Source organism: Montipora foliosa, chromosome 9 (genome assembly GCF_036669935.1).
Source record: "Montipora foliosa isolate CH-2021 chromosome 9, ASM3666993v2, whole genome shotgun sequence".
NCBI classification, from domain to species: Eukaryota; Metazoa; Cnidaria; class Anthozoa; order Scleractinia; family Acroporidae; genus Montipora; species Montipora foliosa.
Window position 1 is genome coordinate 37440177 of NC_090877.1, and position 7895 is coordinate 37448071.

Genomic DNA, 7895 nt, shown 5'->3' on the forward strand with positions numbered 1-7895 from the left:
AAATCACGGAAGCACACAAGACAAATCCACTTTTACCACAGAATACCTTCAAACCGAGGGAAATAATGTTTACGAAGAAGTGATTTGGAAAAGCAAATAACTACAGAAATGGGATAAAATATTTCTTAAGAACATTTTAAGATTAAAAAGTTTGCTAACAACAATGGCTGACTAAAAAACGTGTAACGTATAAGAAAAAATCAAATAAAAAGGTTTGCCGCTTTGGTCCGTCTGGATTTTTCAATTAGGCTTTAGATTCTTGACGAGCGGCATTTCGAAAACTAAAACACTCAAATTTCCCCTGGCCCTTTTTTTAAACTCTAAACCTTTTCAAAAAAAGCCAATTTAGAGTTCTAAGAAAGTTCCAGGGCAAATATGAGTGAAAGGCATTTTCTCTCTTGGCGTCAAACACTGTAAGCCTTTTTGGTACATCATTGCCAAACCGGGCACATTCAGTTTAGTGACTGGGACAACAGACAATTCAACACCGCTATCTCCGTGCCCTGTTCTATGCCAATAGTGTGTCGATTCTTTAACATTCAACAGAATTTAAGAAACTAAGGTTGTAACACGGGGCCTGCCTACAGTTCACAGTACTTGAACGATAAGAGTTAAACATCCAAACATTTGAAGATGTGATTACGAAGGAAGCACTATCTCCCCCCACTTGTTTAAAGGCCTTGAATGTTGGTATGGCCGGAGATGAACCCAGGTCCTCCCGCACGACAACTCAATGGACTACGCTTACCTATTAAGAGTTTCGACTTCGTTCTCAATTGTTTCATCGATGTCTTAGCAAACACCTAATGAGTAGTTAACACGAAAAAGAAACCATAAACACGAATATCCAAAGAGAAACAAAAAGTCAGAGAAATGATGCCCGAGGGGGAAGAGGCGTACATTCCGCTCAACGTACCAGACAGCTTAAGTGTCACATTTGCCAATGCACGCATGGAGTGCCACAGTGTCTAACGTTTTTGGATTCAACCGTGAAAGAGAGGTTCGAATTTGTCACAAAGCCAACATTGTGCTTCCCTTGCCACATGACAAGAGAGTGCAAAGTGAAGAAAAAATGCGAACACAATGGATGCAATCGCCTTCACCATTCTCTACTGCACATTGACCCACCTTCAGCAAGTGGAATAGCATCGGTGTTAGACCGAAACGGCCTACTACCCATAGTACGAGCACGCTTCAGCGCAGCGAATGGTCGAGTCCGGGAAGGAAGCATCCTTAAACAGTGGTTCGAAAAGATTTCGCTAAGGCCGTCGGTTTACAAGGGAAACGAGAGAGGATAGACCTGGCAGTGGTCGGTGGCGAGAAGATTTAGCAGCCAGTGAGTAAAAGGGTGAGCTTCTGGATTTCAGCGTTACAGCAAAGTAAGGAATTTCTCGTTGAAGCCCACGAAATAGAGAAAACCATCTTTGACGTTCCTGCCTTAGATCGAAAATGGTTAAGCTCATTTTCGCATCTCAGGGACCCCGCATTTTCCCACAAAGCCAGCCCAGTAGACTTGATCCTTGGTGTTCAATACAGTCACTTACAAGCTGAGGAAGAGGTACGCCATGGTCTCCCGTTTGAGCCAGTCGCAAAGAAAACTAGGTTGAGATGGTTAGTCATTGGGTCTGACAAGTGGAAGAGGGAGGACCGTGTGTGTGCGATCAGCTTTGTGGAAGCTATCAACCTCGAAAAGTTCTACGAGTTTGAAATTGTAGGAATTCAAGCAAAGAAATTCTCCTGTCCAAAGGTTCCAATATCACGCGAAGACAAAGAAGCCTTAACATTAACGGAGAACTCCTGCAAACGCGAAGGTGACCGCTATAGGATTGCCCTTCCGTGGAAGAAAGATAGGTTTCTTCTTCCCAACAACTTCCCTTTGGCAGAGAAGAGACTTTTTTCATTAGAAAGGAATCTTTTGAAGGACCAGGCAAAAGCGAAGATGAACGATGAAGCGATAATGGATTACAAGAGAAACGGCTGGGCCCGCCCACTAAGTGAAGAAGAACTACGAGCCGATGTCAAATCTGTTTAGTATCTCCCTCATCACGGCGTGTACCGCCCTGAAAAGATAAGTACTCCGCTCAGAGTTGTCTTTGACCCAGCATGTCAGTTTCAAGGGGTTTCGTTGAACTCTTTCCTGTACAAAGGACCTTGTTTGATTGGTAACCTCCTCGGAGTCTTACTTCGATTCCGTGAAGAGCCAGTCGCCTTCATTGGCGAAATATCAAAGATGTATCTTCAAATCAACCTGGCAGAAGAAGATACGAATGTCCACCGGTTCCTTTGGAGAAATCTGGATCAGTCTAGGGAGCCCACAACGTACGCCCTTCAAAGAGTTACTTTTGGCGATAAACCTTCTCCAGACATGGCCAGTTTTGTAATATTAAAGATGACTACTGAAAGTGAACAAGGCAACCCACATGCAGCACAAATTTTGAGAAGAGATAGGTACATGGACGATTTAATCCATTCTTGCCCAAGTTCCGGGAAAGCGGTTCGCAGCATCAAAGAGCTAGACAGAGTCCTCGCTACTGGAAGTTTTAAAATCAAAGAAAGGCTTACTTCTGAAGAAGAAGTTGTTAGCCAGCTCGGTCAAGACGCTGAAGCAAATCCTGACAAGGGAGAACCCACTGCAAAGCCTAACAGGACAAGTCCTGTCAATCTCGATGGCGAGAAGGGAGTGAAGACCCCAGGCGTCGCCTGGGACCCACAAAGAGATGTTCTCAGTTTTACTGTAAAGAAGATGGATATCGGGAGCTTTACCAAGAGAAATATTTTGTCAAATATATTGAAGCTCTATGACCCTGTTGGTCTAGCATCCGCCCTAACAATAAGAGCCAGAATGGCATTGCAAGAAATTTTGTAGATCGAAACAATATGACTAGGATGATCCCCTGCCCGAGCAAATGGTTACCTATTGGCGTACTCTGTTCACAGAACTTGAGACTTTAAAGTTTACAGAATTCCCAAGATGCTTACAGCCCAAGAATGTCACGGGAGCGTCTCAATTACATTTGTTCGCAAACGCAAGTGGATGTGCCTATGGAGCGGTAGCCTACCTTTTATGGCCAACACCCGATGGCCCGGAAGTACGCTTAGTATCAGCAAAGGCGAGAGTTGCGCCTCTTCGACAACCTATTATTCCCCGACTTGAACTCATGGCTGCCCTTATAGCTTCAAATCTAGGGAAAACTATCCAAGAAGATTTCAAGATGAAGCCTTCTTCAGTTATTCTATGGTCAGACTCCAAGAATGTCTTGCACTGGTTACACTCAGAGTCAGCCACACTAAAGGCCTTTGTTGGGGTCCGAGTGACGGAAATTTAGTCTACCTGGGACTCAAGTTCCTGGAAGTAAGTACCCACAGACCTAAACGCAGCACACGACTTAAGCAAAGGATCTCTGTGGCAACCATCAATGGGCGCTGGAAGACAGGTCCTGACTTTCTCAAAATGCCTGCTGAATTCTGGCCCTCTAACCCAATTCCCTCCATCAAGGAAGACCCAGAAAGAAAAAGGAGCCGATTTCTTGGTCTACTCGATCGAGTTCCACCCGTGATGGATGCGACACGTTTCTCAGGCTAAAGAAAACTTGTAAGAGTTACAGCCTACCTCCTGCGTTTTGTTCACAACGTGAAAGTTAAGTCCAAGGACCCTGCTTAGTGCAGAAATGGCCCACTCCAAGTTCCTGAAATAGAAGCCGCTGAAATGTACTGGGTCAAGGAAGCCCAGAGAGAATTGACCAATTGGAGAAGTCAGTGCCAAGATTTAACCCCCTTTGCTCATGATGATGTTATCAGAGTTTGTGGTCGTTTAAAGAGATCTCAATTCCCCTATGATCAAGTCCATCCTATCCTTTTGCCAGCAAACCATCAGATCTCCACCCTAATTATGTACTATATCCATGAGAAGGTGTTTCACGCGGGCTGCGAGAGGACCCTCACAGAAAGTCGTCAGAGATATTGGATTGTTCGTGGGAGAGGCTTAGCAAGGAAACTTGTTAGAGATTGCGCCACCTGCCGGAAGCTGCGTCAATCACCGCACACGACACTGATGGCGGATTTACCACCAGAAAGAATGAAGCCGCTCTCCCCACCATTCGGTGTTACGGGAATTGATCTTTTTGGCCCGTTTAATTTGAAGTATGGCCGAAACAAGTCCACTAAAGCATGGGTGCTCTCTTTACTTGTGCAACTATGAGAGCTATTCAACTGGAAGTGGTTGAGAGCCTTTCCCCAGAATCTTTCTCCAAGCCCTTCGACGTTTTGTGTCTCATCATGGATGGCCCAATACCTTCACATCCGACAATGGAAAATCCTTCGTAGGAGCTGAGAAAGAATTGAGGAAGCTAATAACAGAAGGGAGAGAGAGAATTCACGATTTCGCTGTGCTGCACAAGATGCGGTGGATATTTACCACTCCTCTCAGTCCCCATCAAGGAGAAATCTACGAAAGCCTTATTAAACAAACCAAGCTAGCATTGCGAGTTGCTGTAGGAAACCAGGTGCTTTCTTGGAATGAAATGTCCACCGTGTTTGCCGAGGTGAAATCCCTCGTAAACAGCCGTCCCCTGGGATATTCATCAGTAGATCCAAACGATCCACAGCCTATCTCTCCGAACCATCTCCTTCTTGGTCGTACATCACCTTCTGTTCCTCAAGGGTCATTCAATACGTCCTGCAATCCCCGGAAACGATTCGACTTCGTTCAGAACATTGCGCAGCATTTTTGGAGACGTTTTATCCGAGAGTATGTTCCTACCCAAGTACGCAGGTCGAAGTGGCACACCAAGGGACGTCAGATTAGAGTTGGTGACATCGTTCTTCTCGTCGACTACAATGCTCCACGGGGAAAATGGGGTCTTGGATTAGTTAAGGAGGTCTACCCAGGAGCAGATGGCGTGGTCCGCTGGCGTGGTCCGCAATGTGCTGGTCAGAATGAGCCTTCTTTTCGCCTCAGTTGGCGCCCCCGGAGGATTTGTTGTGAATGACTTAAGCTTTATCGTGCTACATGTATATTTAATTTAGTTTGATTTCTTTCACTGATTGTGAAATGATGATTGACATTCTTGATTAACACTTCGGTCATAGTCTAGGTGTTAGATCACGTTTCACGTTTTTTATATCTTTTGTGTTCTTTGTATCCCGACACACGCGGTCAGCGGAAGGAAAGTTACGGTCAGTTCGGTCACATTTATAGTAATAAGATTGTCAACTTTGGAATAACCTCACGAGGATCTACCTTTCAGGTACATCTTAAGTTTATTATTATGTTATCATTTATTAGCCTTTTTTCTTTGTAATTTCGTGTCATTTTGTAATTTCAAGGTCGCTCTAAGATTGTCTGTGCTACGCCTCAAATATGCTAGGAATGTCGATGTTAAATCTTTGTTTTAATCTTCATTTTCAGAATAAATCATTAATTAGGAAATCCTTGTGGTCGGTTAATTATTGTCTTCCGAATCGTTCTTACCAACACTTAATTAAAAGGCCCACCTTCAACCGACCGGAACGGCGAGCCTCGGAACAATATCCAGCCAAATTTGAAATTCACCCAATCAGATCGCTGCGATGTGGTAGTCGAGCTGTGAACTAAAGCTATAAAATCGAATACAATGGAGACGATGTCATTCTTCCCTGCGATGTTCCGAAGTTTGATGGATGGAAGCTTAAATTCAGTTTGGCGATTATTTGCAATTGGTAGAATTGTGAAAACGGGTGTAAGAAAGAATGGAGGTTGACTATTATGTTTCTGAACACTGAAACATTTAATGGCAGAAGTTTGCGCAATAAGACTTATATGCGAGGGCTTAATCTAGATTGGAATTTCAGTCTTACATCACGATGTGTTATTTCATCGAATATTTAAGGGGACCTCGTGCTTAAGGACTCACCAGAGTGTTTGGCGGCGTTCTGCTCAAATGCAATGCATTCTGGTAGTAAACTGGAGAATGGTACAGTGTATGTTGCTGCTCGCTCCGCAGCCATAATGTTAAAATAAACCAGCACCGAGGGTCCTCGAAGTGCCAGAGGCAGTGATTCGGGATGGGACGATGAAAGTCGGGTGCAAGCGGGGCTTTCACCACTACTGAGTTTCGTGGCGTAACTTATTTCTTCAGCCGTCGCCATTGACAGGGTCGTCTAGGGTGGATCACATTATAAAGACAGGAAAGCGCCTGACACCAAACCTGCACTGTTGGCTTAGGAGTAAAGGGACACAGCTCCCAGCGAGGAGGATTAATTGCTCTACGTTGCACAAGTCTGTTATAATTAAGGGAAACTGGCCATTTTGTTTCAGAATTACGATACAGAGTGTCACAGTACATGTAAGCTCGAGATTTTTGCCCACATAAATTGGTGATTTTCTCTATTATTGAGGGAAACAATAAATAGTTTGAAAAAACAAAGAAAATTGCAAATACAACTTTAACTCGGGAAGAAATTTCGAGCGTATCGGGTCATTCGTGAAACGAATGGTCAGCCAAGATATTAGCTGACACAAACTAATTTTATATCTTCGAGATTATTAATAACGATAAACAGTTGATGAGTAAATTCGCACATTGGTTAGAAAGAGTGTAGGACGTTTTCAACCAACCCATAAGGACACCAATAACAAAAGATACTACGACTTCTGGTGGACGAACAAAAGAAGGTAATGAGAGATCTTTTTTTTTTTTCGTTCACCAGCATGACGGTGATGACGTCACATGAAAACCTCCTGTCGAAAATGCATTTGTCATTTGTTTTATACTAACCACTAAACATGACAAGTTCAATGGAACCTCCTTGCTCTTCAAAAAGAGGGAGTATAAGATTTCAAGCGCGACGGCTACGGGCGACGAAAACGTCACTTCAAAATACAACTTTCCTTGTCATCTCATTATTTCCTCTTGTTTACCTAGTACAATATGGGTGAAGCATCCTGTAACTGAATTGGTACGGAAACATTTGAAGAAACGAGAGAGAATGAAGATAAACCGTTGCATCCCTGCGTTGTCATCTTAAATTTAGTTATTTCAAGTTGTTATTTTCACGAGTACAGAAAACAAAAGCACAATATAGATGCATGCCACACGTGCGGCACATCATTTTCCTTCCTTTATCCAATAATATTACTACTTATTGGAGTTGTCGTTGCCGTAGCCGTGGCCGTTTCTTAAACTCTCTAAAAATTAAGTAAAAGTGAGCTTAACCAACGACGACGGCAGCAGAAACGCCACAAAACAAGAATATCATTGGTTAAACGAGTAAAAAAATAATCCTGCTGCAAGTGGGAACGATACATGAAAACGCCAAACTTCCAGTCTCTTAACAACATGCACCTACCCCTGGGGTACCCTCTGCAGTGCAGATTGTGCTATTCCCAATTACTAACTGAATAGACCATTTTCAAATTCTCACGGCTGGACTGGATCTAGCATGAAATGGAGGCTAATGCGGGCAAATTTTTTCAAATGCAAATAAATTTGCCTGCATTAGCCTCCATTTCATGCTAGATCCAGTTCATTATTTGTTTTAATCATAGCGGAAACTTTTTATTTGTTAGGATCTTCTTACGCACCCAGTCATGTCTCTTTTTATATTCCTTTTGTGCTAGTTTAGGGCATTCACTCACAATATGATTTATGCTTTCATCCACCTTTCTATACATTTGTCCTCTTGAGTTTGATACATTCTAGCTTTCATCAGATTCGTTGCAAGCACCTGTTAGGATTTGCTGCTAAAGTTAACTGGGTTTTCTGTTAGTTTGTTTCGTTTCCGCAGCAATGCAACGTATCTAAGGTAAACTATTGACACAGTGAGGCACTGCGAACATCTTAAGAAAAGCCGAGCCAGCATACAAATTCTCTGATGATGGAGAGAGAATCAACCATCTCCTGTTTATGGACGATCTA

General features: G+C 43.2%; 1 protein-coding gene and 2 pseudogenes across 1 annotated transcript in view; all 3 read left to right on the forward strand.

Moving 5' to 3' along the window:
- The window catches only part of LOC137971024 (uncharacterized), a 169869-nt gene that overhangs the window by 131207 nt on the left and 30767 nt on the right, over positions 1 to 7895 (forward strand). The window lies entirely within an intron of this gene.
- LOC137970455 (uncharacterized) lies at positions 1044 to 2032 on the forward strand (annotated as a pseudogene).
- LOC137970457 (uncharacterized) lies at positions 3707 to 4988 on the forward strand (annotated as a pseudogene).